The following is a 16,133-nucleotide window of genomic DNA, read 5'->3' as shown; positions in this document are numbered from 1 at the left end:
TGCTCAACCACTGAGCCACCCAGGCATCCCCAATTATTATTTATTTTAAACTTAATAACAACCCTATGAGATATGCCTGATTACTATGCCTATTCTACAGGTAAAAACTCATTAAGTGGTAGCTGAACCACTATTTGAACTATGGTCTGGATAAGTCCAGAAAGCCCATTCTTTTTTTTTTTTTTTAAGATTTATTTATTTATTTATTTATTTATTCATTCATTCATTCATTATAGACAGACGGGGCGGGGGGCAGAGACACAGGCAGAGGGAGAAGCAGGCTCCATGCAGGGAGCCCGACGTGGGACTCGATCCTGGGTCCCCAGGATCACACCCCGGGCCGCAGGAGGCGCCAAACCGCTGCACCACCGGGGCTGCCCCAGAATGCTCATTCTTAACCACTGTTAAGTATAATTTCTCAAAAATTATGAGTCACTCAAGGAAACCTGCTACTTCTATGCATAACAATGCCTGTCATTATCATTTATCCCATTTGTGACCATCTTATCTACATTTTAAAGAAGTATTCTGTTTTCACGTATGACTATATAAAAGTTTGAATAAAGGTTCTTTTAAATGCTACAGTCCAAAGATTCAGTCTGCTTAATTATGACAGAGAAACATTAAAATTGAAACCTAAGTGGTAAACTTCAATGACAGACATTAACAGAAAATAGCTTTTTTTCAGCACAAAATGTTGTCTATAGCTGACTACCCAAAATAAAATGAGAAAGTACTCCTTGCTTTCTACCTGTATAAAGTCTGAAAGTCAATACTGTCCTCCAGGTTAGGGCTAGATATGTGGATCCTAGAAAGGCTTAAGAGCAAATGCTGACCAACAAATATACAGTCTTCAACACAGTCACTTACCCAGAACCTTCTCCAAGTGACTCAAACTATAAATTCTTAATGATTAGAAAGTCCATGAGAAAAGACTTCTATTAAATATATACAGGGTCCTTTTCACCAAGGATATGATGAATTTGTCATTTTATGAGAGCTGTTCCTGATAGATCCTTCTACCTCTGTACATACTTGCATAATAAACCATAATGACTCATAACCACCATCCATTACCTTAGTGTTTCACAACTTGTTTTCCACTTTTCCCTCCTTTTAAAACTGATCTTAAGGCAATGTACAGAGAATTACAATAAACAAACTTTAATAGTAAGAGTTTAAAATTTTAAAAAAGAAAAACCCACAGTACATTTAAATAGCTTGCCTCCTGGTTTTTCCACTAAAGATTACATAGGTATTTAAAGTGTATCATCTTCTTTTAATGGAGGTGGAAAAAAATTGTTTTGGTTCTCATAATTTTAACAATTTTTTAAAGGTTTTATTTATTTATTCATGAGAGACACACAGAGAGGCAGAGGGAGAAGCAGGCTCCCTGCAGGGAACCTGATGCAAGACTGGAAACCCAGAACCCCTGGATCACAACCTGAGCCAAAGGCAGACGCTCAACCACTGAACCACCCGGATATCCCAATGAAACCATTCTTAAGAGTAAAGTTGTTTTGATATAAGAGTGAAGTAAGTTGTTTAAGAATTTCATCCTCTTATCCATTATTGTTGATGAGCATTCCATAGCTCAGCTGCTGAGGGCCTTGCTGGGAGCTTATCAATAAAACATATGAAGAGGCAACTATGGCAATGTGGATGCAAGGACTCTCGTGAGTATTCAGTCTGACAAGTCTACCCTTTGCTGATCTAAATAGCTCTCCTAAGACTTGGTGATCTGATGGGTCCTGGTGCAGTGAAGGCAATTCTTATCCTGACAGTGGTGAAACTGCAGTGGCCCCAGAAAGAACATCTTTCCCATCAACACCAGCACCATTATTCCTCACCAACATGCTTTAGGCAACAAAGGATTAAAAAAAAAAAAAAGATTTTTACTTTGTTCTGGCTGTTTATTGTCAGCTCTTGGTTGACTGAGCTGTCTCTCCAGAGAACCAACTATATAAAGGTATACCACAACTAAATTTGGACTTACTTTCTTTCTTTATTCTCCCCTTGCCTGAAACAATAGTGTGATTTTTAATCTACCATTGTTTTGGAGTTTGTTATTTCTTTATTGGCTTATTAAGACACATTATCCTGTATGCTATTGGCTTATGACATCCCTATAGTGAACCTGCATTAAAAAAAGTGCTGGTGTTGTTCTTAAAAATAAAATTTCTGGTTATTTTACCAGCAAAAGATGGGTTTATTTGAGAATAAAAAAGAATTGCAATCCCAGACAAGCAAGCTGCAGCAAAACCATAGGCAAGTGCAGAGAATGAGGGAGTAGTAGGTTCTTTCATAGATAAAGGGGGTAAGTTGGGAAGGCAGTTATAAACAAAGAAATCCACTGGAGTAAACTGGGAGCTGTAAGTATAGTGGTTTTTCCTTGGTTGGGCTGTTGGGAATGAGAAAAGGTAAGCTTTTCTTCCTTCTGTGAGATAGTAATGTAGTACCCACTTGCAAGGTCCATCTCTTTCTGTTGGGTCTGCAGTTGACTACAAGTGGTAGGGTGTAAGCGCTCTGCCTGCTGAGTGATGTTTCCCATCATTAATATTCACACTGGTAAAGACAAACTCAGCCTTAGCACGTAATTTGCCTCCTAAAACAAACCCATATACTTCGGTGACATTGTGATTTATATTAAGAATTACATATATTTGGTCTTTGTCAGTTTTTGGCAGAGCTCCTAAAACCTTCCTAAGTGATTTAAAAACAATAAAGGTGAAACAGGTGTCTTTTGTCATTCATATAACAAGCCTTTTTCAATCACACTGGAGTTTATGTTAATGAGGTGACTTTTGGAAAACCCCAAGGTAATATCGGGATAGGCACTGGTTGCCAAGGGAACCAATCTGATTAGATCAGAGGGTTGGAACCATCAGTGACACATACCCACCCAGCCCCATCTCTGGGGAAGGGAATAGCGCTAGAATCTAAATAAATTCTATACAGATTTACTAGAACCACCAATGGCCAATGACTTAATCAATCATGCCTAAATAATAAAGCCTCCATAGAAAACCAAAAGGACAGAATTCAGAGAGTTTCCAAACTGGTGTACAAGGAGGTGTGGGGAGAGTGGTGCACCCCTGACTGGGAGCATGGAAGCTCCTTCATCCCTTCCTACGTACCTTGCTCTAGGTATCTCTTCCATCTGGCTGTTCCTGAGTTATAGGCTTTTATAATAAACTGGCAATCTAGTCAGTAAACTTTTTTTCTGAATTCTGTGAGCCACCCTAACAAATTAATCAAATCTGGGGAGGGAGTCATGGGAAATTAATTTATAGGCTGTTGGTCAGAAGAACAGGTAACAACCTGGCCTTGCAACTGTTGGCCAAAGGAGGCGGGACAACAGTTTTATAGAACTGAGTTTTTAATCTGTGGGATCTCCAGATAGGCAGTGTCAGGATTGAGTTAAATTATAGGAAACCCAGCTGGTGTCTCAGAATTGCTTGGTGTGTTGGAAAACTACCATACATTTACGACCAGAGTACAGAATTGTTCAGAGTATTGTGTGTAAAGGAAAACAAGAGTTTTGTCCTTCACAACTACATGAATGTGGTTCCATATAGGCACTGGCCTCCTTTTAAAACAAAAATATCAACCAGATTGATTCATTATCTAACAACCACACCATACATCAACAAAATGGTAAAAATGCTCCTAAAACTTATATGATCACTATTTTTTTTAACTAGAAATCACGTACATCAGAAAATACAACAAAAAGCTGCAATAGTTTCTCCAACAGCTTTTCATGATCTGAGCCACACTTCCAACCTACTTTTCGCTTTCCTACAGTGCATTCCACCAGTACATTTTAGAACTTTTGCAAATTAAGTTAGAAGTACTTGTTCACCTCAATTCATCTCTCGTGAATGGCTGTGTGGAACTCTAAATTTAAGTACAACTGAATTACTGTTCTCTGATTAGTGTAGAATAATTCTTGGATTCATGGCAATGCCAGGCTAAATGACACTGTAAAGAAACCCTTTGTTTTCAAATAAATCAGTGGTTGGCTTTAGATAATGCTATAAAGAATCTTATTCATGTAGTGTACCCTAGTTAAAATTGTAAAAATTGAGAACAACAACAAAACTTCCACCTCTTTTAAAAAATTAATCTTTATTTAGAGCTTTTTTTCCTATATAGATGTAATAGAACCATAGAATTTTGGAGGTAGAAGGAAATTTGAGTAATTTACAATCAAATAAAATCAAGTGACTTGCTAAGGATACCTTAACGAGTTAGTGGTAGATCTAACACTAAAACTTAGGCTTCTTAAATTCTCTAGCCAAGGCTATTAAGTATTATTGAATATTATGGATAGGTTAATATCAGCCGACATTTATCACATTCCTACTCTGTGCCCTTTACTATGCCAAGCATTTTTACATCTATCATCACTTTTCTAAGTCAGCTCATAAGATTTTTAAAACACTTAACAAAATAATAATCACATTCACTCCTTTAGATGTTTAGTGTTGCCAACAGAGAATACTGCCACATGATCTAAATGGAAAGATGAAATTCAATTACTGCAGTAACTACACTGCTTAAGAGGATGTGCTCCAACAACACACTTTACTCTCAGAAATTTCCTTCCCAGAAGTAGATATTGATTTAGAAAACCTAGGAATGTTACTCAGCCATTAGAAAGGATGAATACCCACCATTTGATTTGATGTGGATGGAAATGGAAGGTATTACGGTAAGTGAAGTAAGTCAATCGGAGGACAATCACTATATGGTTTCACTCATAAGGGGAATATAAGAAATAGTGGGAGGGATTATAGGAGAAAGGAGGGAAAATGAGTGGGAAAAATTAGAGAGGGTGACAAAACATGAGAGACTCCTAACTCTGAGAAACAAACAAGGGGTAGTGGAAGAGGAGGCAGGCAGGGGGATGGGGTGACTGGGTGATGGACACTGAGGAGGGCACTTGACGGGATGAGCACTGGGTGTTATACTATATGTTGGCAAATCTAAGCTCAATAAAAAAATATATGTATATAGGAACACATTTCCGTGTACTGGCCTCTTTGCCAAGGACCTATAAAGACTTCTGAAGCTACCTCCTCCTCTTTCATCTACTTTTATACTTTTTCCTTATGACATTCTTTTTGATTCTTTTGTAGCTCCTCTGTTTGTTCTCTAATCTATGCTTTCTCCTAAACTGCTGTTGCCTCTTATAATCCAAAAATCCTCTGTTTGTTCTCCAATCTATGCTTTCTCCTAAACTGCTATTGCCTCTAATAATCCAAAAATCTGGATAATATAGAAATGATGTAGAGTTTTTCCTCTACATTCTGACCCACACCTTTTTTTAAAGATTTTATTTATTTATTTATTTGTGAGAGAGAATGAACAAGGTGGTGGGGGGCAGGCAGAGGGAGAGAGAGAAGCAGACTCCTTGCTGAGCAGGGAGCCTGTTGTGCCAAGGCTTGATGTGGGGGTTGATCCCAGGACCCTGAGATCATGACCTGAGTTCAAGGCAGCCGCTTAATCAACTAAGCCACCCAAGTACCCCTGACCATGCCTTTTATCTACCTAGGCCAAATGGTCTTCCAAAATGGTTACTGTGGGATGATAGGATTCATTAAATGAGAGATCATTCTAACTACAGTTTAAAAGAAAGAAACACTAACATATGGGTATTTGCTTTTTTATAATTTCAAAACAATAGTTTATTTTTTAAATCATTATAATTTCTATATGTGCTGCAAGGCAAAGTAAAATTACAGTCTTCACAAACACATGGCACTAAAATGTCCAAGTATTTCTAGTTGAGGAAATAAATTTACTGGTATTCATATATTGGTACATTTTAAATTGCCTCTATTAACTGAATTTCTACCACTTTCTACTACTACAAATTTTGAAATGTGTATTTCATAGAATTCTTGTAGGTACAGATAAAATAATGTTACCACTGAAAATGAAAAATAAGAAAATTCAACTACTTTTGAATAGTGTGAAGATATGGTGCTGTTACATTTTTTGGAGCTGTCACCTCCACCACATGTTAGCAAGTAAACCCTTAATTCCTAACAGGTAAGTTGATCAAGTAAAACTGTTGATTTATTTGAGATGAAATGAGTGTCGATACTGTTTGAAAAAAATATTTAAGTGCGCTTTATTAGTAAATTCTATCACATAGACACAAAAGAATCATGGACCTGAGAAAATATAACTGAACTTAAGTTACATTTAAATTTTAGTATTAAAAAGTAATGAAAGTAAATAATTTTTCAATTTAATTTTTTTTTAAATAGCCCAAGGTCACATTAGAGTCTTTATCTTGATAGTAAGGTTTCATATTTATATTAATATACTTATATGAAACATTAAAATAATGCCTTCAAAGTATTAAGGGTAACATCTAGCAGAAGATCACATTATTACATAACCAAGGAGTCAAAGAAGAAATCACAAGGGAAATTAGAAAATACTTTCAGATAATAAAAACGAAAACACAACAAACCAAACCTTCTAGAATTCAGCTACTATAGTGTTTGGAGGGTATTTTGTAACTGTGAATGCCTACATTAAAAAAGATCTGAAGTCAACAACAACCTAACCTTCCACCTTAACAGACTAGAAAAAGAAGAGCAAGCTAAACTCAAAGCAAAGTAAAAGGAAGGAAGTAATCATGATTAGACTAGAAATCAATGAAATAGAGAACCGAAAAACAATAGAGAAAACCAAAAGTCGGTTCTTTGAAAAAAAAAAATTAATGACAAACCTGTGGCCATACTGACAAGAAGAGAGAAGACTCATTACTAAAATAAGGAATGGGGGTGCCTGGGTGGCTCAGTTGGTTGAGCGTTTGCCTTCAACCCAGGTCATGATCCCAGGGTCTTGGGATCTTGCTCCAAATTAGGCTCCCTCTCCCCTCTGCCTGCTGCTCCCCTTGCTTGTGTTCTGTCAAATTAGTTAATTAATTAATTAATTAATTAATTTTTAAAATCTTAAGAAAATAAAAATAAAATAAGGGATGAATGGGAATATCACTATCAATCTCACAGAAGTAAAAAGAATTTTAAGAGAATACTATGAACAGCTGTCCACCAACAAATTAGATGACCTAGATGAAATGGACAAATTTGTAGAACAAAAAGCTAACAAAACAAACTAAAGAAACAGAAACTATTGAAACAGATATATAATAAGAGATTGAATTAGTAACAAAAAAAAATTTCCCACAAATAAAAGTCAAGGTCCAGATGGTTTCACTGGTGAATTCTACCAAAAGTTTAAAAAAGAATTAGCATTAATCTTCCATAAAATCTCACTCTTCTAAAGAAAAAGAAGAGGAAAGAACTCATTCAAGGAAGCCAGTATTACCCTGATACCAAAACCAAATAAAGATATCACAAGAAAATTACAGATCAATAGCAGTACAAAAATCCTCAACAAAATACCAGCAAACCAAATCCAGCAACATATAGAAAGGATTATATACTGTGACCAAATGTGATTCATCCCAGGAATGTAAAGTTCGATTAACAGCTAAAAACCAGTCAAATGTATTATTGTATTAACAAAATTAAATTGTTTAATTTTTATTACAAAATTAACAAAATAAAGGACAGAATCTACACACAATCATCTCAATAGCAGCAGAAAAGGCACTTGAAAACTCTAACACTCCTAATGATAAAATCATAGCAAACTAAGAAGAGAATTTCCTCAAGCTAATAAAGGGCATCTACAAAAACCCCACAGTTAATATCACATATAATAATGAAAGACTGGGAACCCTGAGTGTCGCAGTGGTTTAGCGCCTGCCTTTGGCCTGGAGCGCAATCCTGGAGACCCGGGATCGAATCCCACGTTGGGCTCTCGGTGCATGGAGCCTGCTTCTCCCTCTGCCTATGTCTCTGCCTCTCTCTCTCTCTCTCTGTTACTATCATAAATAAATAAAAATTAAAAAAAATAAAATAAAATAATGAAAGACTAAACACTCTTCCCCTGTTATCAGGAATAAGACAAGGATTATCAGCTTTTTGCACTTGCATTCAACATTGTACTGGAGGTTCTAGCCAGAGCAATTAGGCAAGAAAAAAATTATAAAAAGCATTTGGATTGACAAGGAAGAAGTAAAACTATCTCTATGTGCAGATAATATGATCTTGTATATAGAAAATCCTAATGAGTCCACCAAAAACCTATTTAATAAATAAATTCAGCAAGATTAAAAATACAAGGTCAATATTTAAAAATCAATTGTACTAATAAAACAGTATGTCAGTTATACCTTAATAAAAAAATCAATTTTATTTCTATACAGTAGCAATAAGCAAACAAAATGAATTAAGAAATGAAAAAAAATGAATTAAGAAAACAATTCCATTGACAACAGTATCGAAAAGAATAAAATATTTAGGAATAAATTTTAACAAAAGAAGCACAAGAGAACTTACACACTGAGAACTACAAAACATTGTTGAAAAATTATAAGAGATCTTAATAAATGTAAAACAACCCACATTCATGGATCTGAATGCAAAATATCATTAAGATGGTAATACTCTCCAACTGATCTACAGATTCAATGTGATCCCTATCAAAATCCCAGTTGCCATTTTTTCATAAACTGAGAAGCAGATTCTAAAATTCAAATGCAATGGCCCTAAAATAGTCAGTGCAATCTTGAAAAAGAACAAAGTTGGAGGACTCATACTTTCTGATTTTAGAACTTAGTACAAAGGCACAGTAAGCTAAATAAGACAGTGTGGCACTGGTATTAGAATAAAAATGAGAGTATAGGGATCCCTGGGTGGCGCAGCGGTTTAGCGCCTGCCTTTGGCCCAGGGCACGATCCTGGAGACCTGGGATCGAATCCCACGTCAGGCTCCCGGTGCATGGAGCCTGCTTCTCCCTCTGCCTGTGTCTCTGCCTCTCTCTCTCTCTCTCTCTGTGACTATCATAAATAAATTTTTTAAAAAAATTAAAAAAAAATAAAAAATAAAAAAAAATAAAAATGAGAGTATAGAAATATAGCAGATTTATGGTCAATTGATTTTTTACATGGATGTCAAGATAATTCAATGGGAAAAGAATATAAAGCTGTTTTAGTATTTTTTTTTTAATATTAAGCGTAACAGACTCCTGAGTATGTGTGGGTGGGTTTATGCTGTCCTCTTCATTCACTATCTGTGGCCTTTTACTTCTTTTTATGCTTTTCTAATCACTTGAATTTCCTCATATCTTTCTTACCATCTTTGCCCAGAACATAAATACATTAGATAATGGAGTAATATAAAATGAGACATAAAATGTTCTTTCATTCTTACTTGTTTAAACAGTTTATCACAGTAACTGCCAAGACACAGATATATCCACATTAGCTAGCATCCATCAAAGATCAGCACAGTGACAGACTGTACTTGCTGATGGCTGGCTCTATCTTCAAATTTATGTAAGCGGTGCTTATTATCATCTTTAAACGATTTTAGACAACAGCGTTTGTTAGAGTTGGCAAAGTTCGCTGGGTATTAGTTGCTAATAGTAGGAGTTTGATACCCCAGCAGATACCAATATAAGACATTCACAACCTGTAAGTGCAGAATTTAACCCATTCAGTAATTAAATTTAGACTTTTAAGCCCTTTTCTATTAAGCAAGAAATATATGATATTTAAAACATTTTCAGTCAGCTTTCTTCTTAAGGTCTGGCACCAGCAACGTAATCTCAGACTAATAAGGTAAACTGAAAATCCAGTCTTCAAACTCATTTAACCACTACCTCAACAGCAGATGGCAATCTGAGTTATCTGTAAATCAATCCTGCCTATGAGGGGTTTAAGCTGAGTCAGCCTTTACCCTCTCCTCAAAGGCACAGGAGACCTCCTGGTAAGTCCAGGTAGAAGTGTTCAGATCAGCTCTGCCCTGTGTTGCCTACGTATAGCTCCCTTCAAAACCTCACTGAGCCCCAATCTGCTCATCTGTAAAATAAAACTACTCTACTCCCCAGAGTTCTTCTGAACATTTAATAAAATAATGTCTTGGGGGATCCCTGGGTGGCTCAGCAGTTTGGCGTGATCCTGGAGTCCCGGGACGGAGTCCCATGTCGGGCTCCCGGCATGGAGCCTGCTTCTCCCTCTGCCTGTGTCTCTGCCTCTCTTTCTCTCTCTCTCTCTATCATGAATAAATAAATAAATTTTAAAAAAAGGATTTAAAATAATGTCTTGGGACACCTGGGTGGCTCAGTCGGTTAAACGTCTGACTCTTGATCTCAGCTCAGGTCATGATCTCAGGGTCCTGGGATAGGGTTACACAATGTCAGGCTCCCTGTTTAGCACAGGGTCTGCTTGTCCCCCTCTCTCTCAGCCCCTCCCCTTGCTCCTGCACATGTGTGTGCATGCTCACATACTCTCAAATCGTTAATAATAATAATAATAATAATAGTAATAAAAAAAATAGGGTCTTAAAGCACCTAGCACATGGTAGATACCCAACAAATATTAGTTTCTTTCTCTCTCTTTGCTCTCCACAAACTAAAGTACAAGTCACAAATGACAAAAACTACAAAAATCCTTGATGAAGAAACTGTTTGGCTTTGTGTGTACTAAAAAGGACAGAATTACCCAAATACTAAAAGTAAATGAACCTTTATTTTCCACAAGTATCAAACTCATATAATCTTAAGCAGGTAAATTATAACCATGATGATAAGATACAAGATACCATGGGGGGAAAATCAACTAACTTTGCACTAATTATGCTGGTACTGTATGACAGTTTTATTGGGAAACAACTGAGTTTCCTGTTGGCAGAATATTGCAGACAGCTTCAGTAAAATGATTCATCAAATAAGCCAGCAAGAACTTAAGGTTTGGCTGTATTTGCAGTATCAGAATTTCCTAAGAGAAAGCTTCATACTGAATCTCACTTGAGAGAGCAGAACAGGTCAAGATGCCCACAAAATACTGCTAGTCCTTTGAGACTAGACTACATAAGGATTCTTTTAAAAAGATTTAAAGCAACAACTTTTGAGAGGGAGACAAATCAAGAAACAGACTCAATTACAGAGAAGAAACTGATGGTTACCAGAGGGGAGGTGGGTGAGGGGATGGGTTAAGGAGGTGACGGAGATTAAAGAGTATTGGTATCACGATGAGCACTGGGTCATGTATAGAATTGTTGAATCACTATCTTGTACACCTGAAACTAGTAGAACACTAATGCTAACTGAAATTAAAATAAAAACATTTTAAAAACAAAATATATAAAGCTGTGTTATTGTAAAAAAAAAAAAAAAAACCAACATTCCTTAAGATATATGGAAAAGGGAAAATAGAGTTATTTTCTATAAGTCAGGAAATTAATAGACACAATTTTAAAAATGATTTTTACAATGACTTTTAACATATTGACATGATTCAAACAAAAAGAATAAAAAAGAGACAGAGAAAAGTATGTTTCCCATTCCTGTCCCTACCCACTCAGCTCTCACCACCCAATCCCAAATAGATAAACACTGTTAATTTCTAAGTAGCCTTCTAGAGTCTTAGACAAGCACAGCAAAAATATATCCTTTTTCTTTCCTTGTTTTTCTACACCAAAGTAGCAATTTATAAATACCATTCTGCATTTCAAAAGCAAATTTTTAATCCTAAGTGTCCAATGAAAGCAACAAATAAATTCAACAGGCCGGGAACTTTCATTCACACATGAGTGGACTTTTAAGTGGTGAAACATAAATGAAGCTAATGTCAGTGGGAATCAAAAATAAAGGAAACCCCAAGGAGGAAACAAAATTCAAGGAGAAAAGGGAGCATAGTCTTATAAATCTCTTTAAAAAAATGTTCTCTGCTAAAACATGCATGAGTGTCTTATCTTTCATTAATTAAAAAGAAATCACTCCCTCACAGGTAACAAAAAACTTAACCAGATATTCAAGAGAAGAGAGGGTAGGAGGTAACAGAAGATCAATCAGAAAAGAGAGCTACTTAGGTCAGAATGGATTAAATGTGAACTGTGCACAAAAAACTACAAAATAAGAGCCATTTTAAAAAATTATAGCAAAGTCTTAATTTCTGAATGTTTACTAACCCAGTTCAAACAAGTGAATGATAACAAACTTTCATATTTAAGCCAACATCAGTTTTAAAATCATGTTTGAAAGCTGAATAAAAATGTCTTTTCAAAAGCTTTTTCATTAATATTTATGGGGGAAAAAAAAGGCCTTTCCTCTCAGTTTAGCTTAAGCAGCTATTCTCTTGGTGTGGAGCTCCTCAGAATGTCTTGCCAAAGCACCTTTAACAGGTGAGCTGAAGTCAGCTATAGCTATCAGGGCCTGACTTGAGAGAGTCTCCAGTGGCAAACTAACATTCTTGCAACCAGTATTACTTCTTCTCTGACTCCTAAGGATGAAAGTCTGATCTATGCTTCTCACCAAATGCATATCTCTGCTGATGAAAATCTGGAAAGAAAAGGGTTGGAATCTTGACATACCACTTCTCAAAGATTGCTAACCTTTTATCTAAAATAGCCTTCTTACTATTCAACTTACTTAAAACCAAAGAAATTGTTTCTAAACCAGATACCTAGAACTAGATGTATTTTCTGAAGGCAAGAGTGGTCTTATTTGGAAGAAGTTTTTATGACCAAAACATTCTAATTCAATCCATAAGATTGTTAACATCTTCAACAGGGAAAGAGTAGCACAAAACAATGCTATTGCAATGACATGAGTTCCCCCCCAGTTGTAAACAATTTTAAATTTTATTATACATGTCAACGCTTAAGGAAAACCAGCTTATTTACAGAAGAGGAGGTGGGTGGAGACTTCTGTGGAAATTTTGAAAGGAATTACTGGGTATTCTCAAGGGCTTTGAAGGTTGAAACCACTAGTTCTTTATAATGTCTACCTTCCCTCTCAAACTAAAAGCTTTCCTTTCCCTTATTAAAGGCTTGTTCTTAACTGTATCACCATGATTAGTATCTTTTTTGCTCAAGATCAAAATGAAGAGAGTGGGATGGAGAAAGAACAAAAATTTCCTTGGAGCAAAAGCTGGAAGAAAAGGAAAAAAAGCAAAAGATCAAAAGACTTCTAAACTTTCAGAAAGGGGGGAAGGTGGCAAGAGAACATAGGAGGACCGTGCGTGATAGCTATGCACATGCTCGTTGGGTGGAGACATGTTAGCCTGGACAGGTGCTGTCTGGAAAGACTGGTGGAGTTAGTATGCACCTAGGGAGTTATATGCATGAAATTATACTAAGTCAGGTATTACTAACTCTGAGACAGCCTATAATAGAAGAGGATCACAAGGAACTTCAAGGTCATCTATCCTACTATTGCTGAGACTTTGTGTTAAACTAAGCACTCCAAGCCATGTGCTTATCATTAGGAGACTATTTCAAAACATCTAAAGTTCAGCTCTTCTAATTTTTAACTGAATTTAACACTTTTCCTTGGTTCAAGTCCATTACTTTGGCTTCTCCTGTAGTGATCAGAATTATATGAAAATATTCCATCACCTCTGTTCTTAAACATCTTGTATTTTAGATGTACTTAAAATACAAGTATTGACCAACCTCCATTAAGAGGATTTATGCTGATTTGGGCAGCCCAGGTGGCTCAGCGGTCTAGTGCTGCCTTTGGCCCAGGGAGACCTGGGATCGAGTCCTACGTCAGGCTCCCTGAATGGAGCCTGCTTCTCCCTCTGCCTGTGTCTCTGCCTCTCTCTCTCTCTCCCTGTATCTCTCATAAATAAATAAAATCTTTTTTTTTTAAGAGGATTTATGCTGATTTGGATGGATTTGTCAGTCCACCCACGTACCCTCACCTCATCCCCTTGATGAGCAGTAGTATAAATTTCATGAGTGTTATCCAGGTTTAGGGTATGGCAGGTGGCCAGGAAACTATAAAATAACTGGTTCAAACATGCATGGAATCTATGACGTTGTTTGGCTACATAAACATGATTCTCTAACCAACAAAGCAAGCCTGTATAAGAGAAATTTTTAAAATGGCATTGAAAATACAGATATATACACACAGAAGTTTAGGAAAATGTACTCTAAAGTACTACTAGCGACTATTAAGGGATGGTAGGTTTATTGGTGATTCTTTTCTCCTGTTCTTTAAATTTTTCTTGAAAAAAAAGATGCATTACTTTGGTGATTTAAATATTTTTTAAATATATATTAATACAAGAGAAGGAACATATAAGTAATGGAGCTAGAAAATGGATGTTATTAGCTATGAAATAGATCACTATGTAGATGTCAAAATTTATATAGATCTATAGCTGTACATGATAAGGTGTTAAATACGAAACAAAAGAACATATTGTGTAGAATGATTCCCATTTGAAAAAACCTGATGTACGTACATATACCTATATAGATATACAAATTTATTTAAACATAGGGAAAAGTCTAGAAGGATATAAAAATGGAGGGTGAATTATCTTTGTGGGTAAGATTAGAGTGGAGAGTACTCATTTTTTATTTAATATGCTTCTCAGTTGCTTGAATTTAAGGGCATGCGTACCTTTGTAATTAAAAATAATGTTTAGGGATCCCTGGGTGGCTCAGTGGTTTAGTGCCTGCCTTTGGCCCAGGGCATGATCCTGGAGACCCGGGATCAAATCCCGCATCAGGCTCCCTGCATGGAGCCTGCTTCTCCCTCTGCCTGTGTCTCTGCCTCTCTCTCTCTCTCTGTGTCTATCATGAATAAATAAATAAAATCTTTAAAAAAAATAATAATGTTTAGAAAATATAAGAGACAACAATAAAATTAAAATGGGGGAAGAGATGATGTATAGTGTTTTCTCGGGAAATGAATGATAGAATTCTTGTATTCTGTCTTAGCTAGTCATATATATAACATACATGTGCATTAGATTATATAGTCTATACACTTAGTCCTTTGTGTGTGTTTGTATATGTGGACACTGAGATGGAAACCAGGTCATTTTAAGTAAACTTTATTTTTATTTTAAAAACAGGGAGGTAAATAACTAGAGTAATAAAGGTCCTTCTCATTTTTTAACTCAAGTGAACAATTAGTCAAGTCCTAGTGAAGCCCCACTATACTTGAGGACATTTCATCCGCTGTCTGTGGAATGGCTAGTTCATCACTGAGTCCAATTTTATATATGAATATATTATATATGAAAGCTATTTTACCTATGGAAAAGAAAAGTTTGGCATTGACTGGCATATAGCAAATACATCAGGAACCTGAATGTAAGCAATTAACCTGAATCACATTCATTACTATATACAATGTAAATACAATGTCATTTATTTTAAATCACAAAACAGTAAGAGGAAAAACATTATCTCAACACTATAGACATTCTCCAAAAAATGTCAGCCTTTAAAAAGGTACATAATCCAGGCCTTTACGCAGCCAAAAGCCTGCCAAATCATTCCTACTCTCAAGTTAAAAGCCACAGAACTGGCCCTCTACATTTTAAACTCATACCGTGGCCTGAAGAAATTGCTACCTGGAACGATATTTCCACCCTTGGTAGTACAAAGGGGCTCTGCCTGCCAATCTCACAGCAGTAGATATCTTTAATCCCGGCCAAACATTCTTTGATCCCATGTAGGTCTTCCCTATATTCATGGCCCTGTTGAGGGAGGCCAGTACTGTGCACAAAGTACAAATCCACCATGAGAGCTTACTTACTTCACTCACACATCTCCTGTCTTCCATCTTACATATTATCAATCTCTTACTCTACAACAATTCCCTTCACCCTCCTTTCACTCACCACCACCCACATCCAAGGAAAATAGATTTTAGTTTTGAGTAATAGAAGAAGTAGTGTCTACAAGGAGATGGACCAAGACAGGTATTCAGGACCTATGGGAAATAGGAGATGCCCTGGGAAACTGTACAAGGATATTGTACACTGCGCTAATTCCCTTTGAAAACCCCCTGGCTCAGCTTCAGACAGGTAATAGAATGTTACTTATTGATGCTCAGCCTTCAACATTTGATTTCCACGTCGTCTTCCTCAGCAATGACGATTCACTCAAAGTTAGTACTGAGTTAAAATTACTTTGACATGAACTACAAGATGTGGAATCAGCACCTCTTAGATTTACTTTTTCTCCATGAAATAGGGAAAAAAAGTGAAATGAGAACAAAGATGTCACCAT

At 36.3% G+C, this 16,133-nt stretch overlaps 1 protein-coding gene and 1 long non-coding RNA gene across 6 annotated transcripts in view; one reads left to right on the top strand and one right to left on the bottom strand.

The window, feature by feature from the left end:
- LOC112678559 (uncharacterized) overlaps positions 1-2,240 on the top strand; it is a 35,709-nt gene extending 33,469 nt beyond the window's left edge. The window contains exon 3 of the long non-coding RNA XR_003147665.3: positions 1,722-2,240. This is a non-coding gene — a long non-coding RNA (uncharacterized LOC112678559). The remainder of the gene's footprint in view (positions 1-1,721) is intronic.
- SGK3 (serum/glucocorticoid regulated kinase family member 3) overlaps positions 1-16,133 on the bottom strand; it is a 180,987-nt gene that overhangs the window by 123,183 nt on the left and 41,671 nt on the right. The window lies entirely within an intron of this gene.

Source organism: Canis lupus, chromosome 29 (genome assembly GCF_003254725.2).
Source record: "Canis lupus dingo isolate Sandy chromosome 29, ASM325472v2, whole genome shotgun sequence".
Classification (NCBI taxonomy): domain Eukaryota; kingdom Metazoa; phylum Chordata; class Mammalia; order Carnivora; family Canidae; genus Canis; species Canis lupus.
The sequence above is the reverse complement of the archived record's forward strand: the minus strand, read 5'-3'. Positions and strand labels throughout refer to the sequence as shown.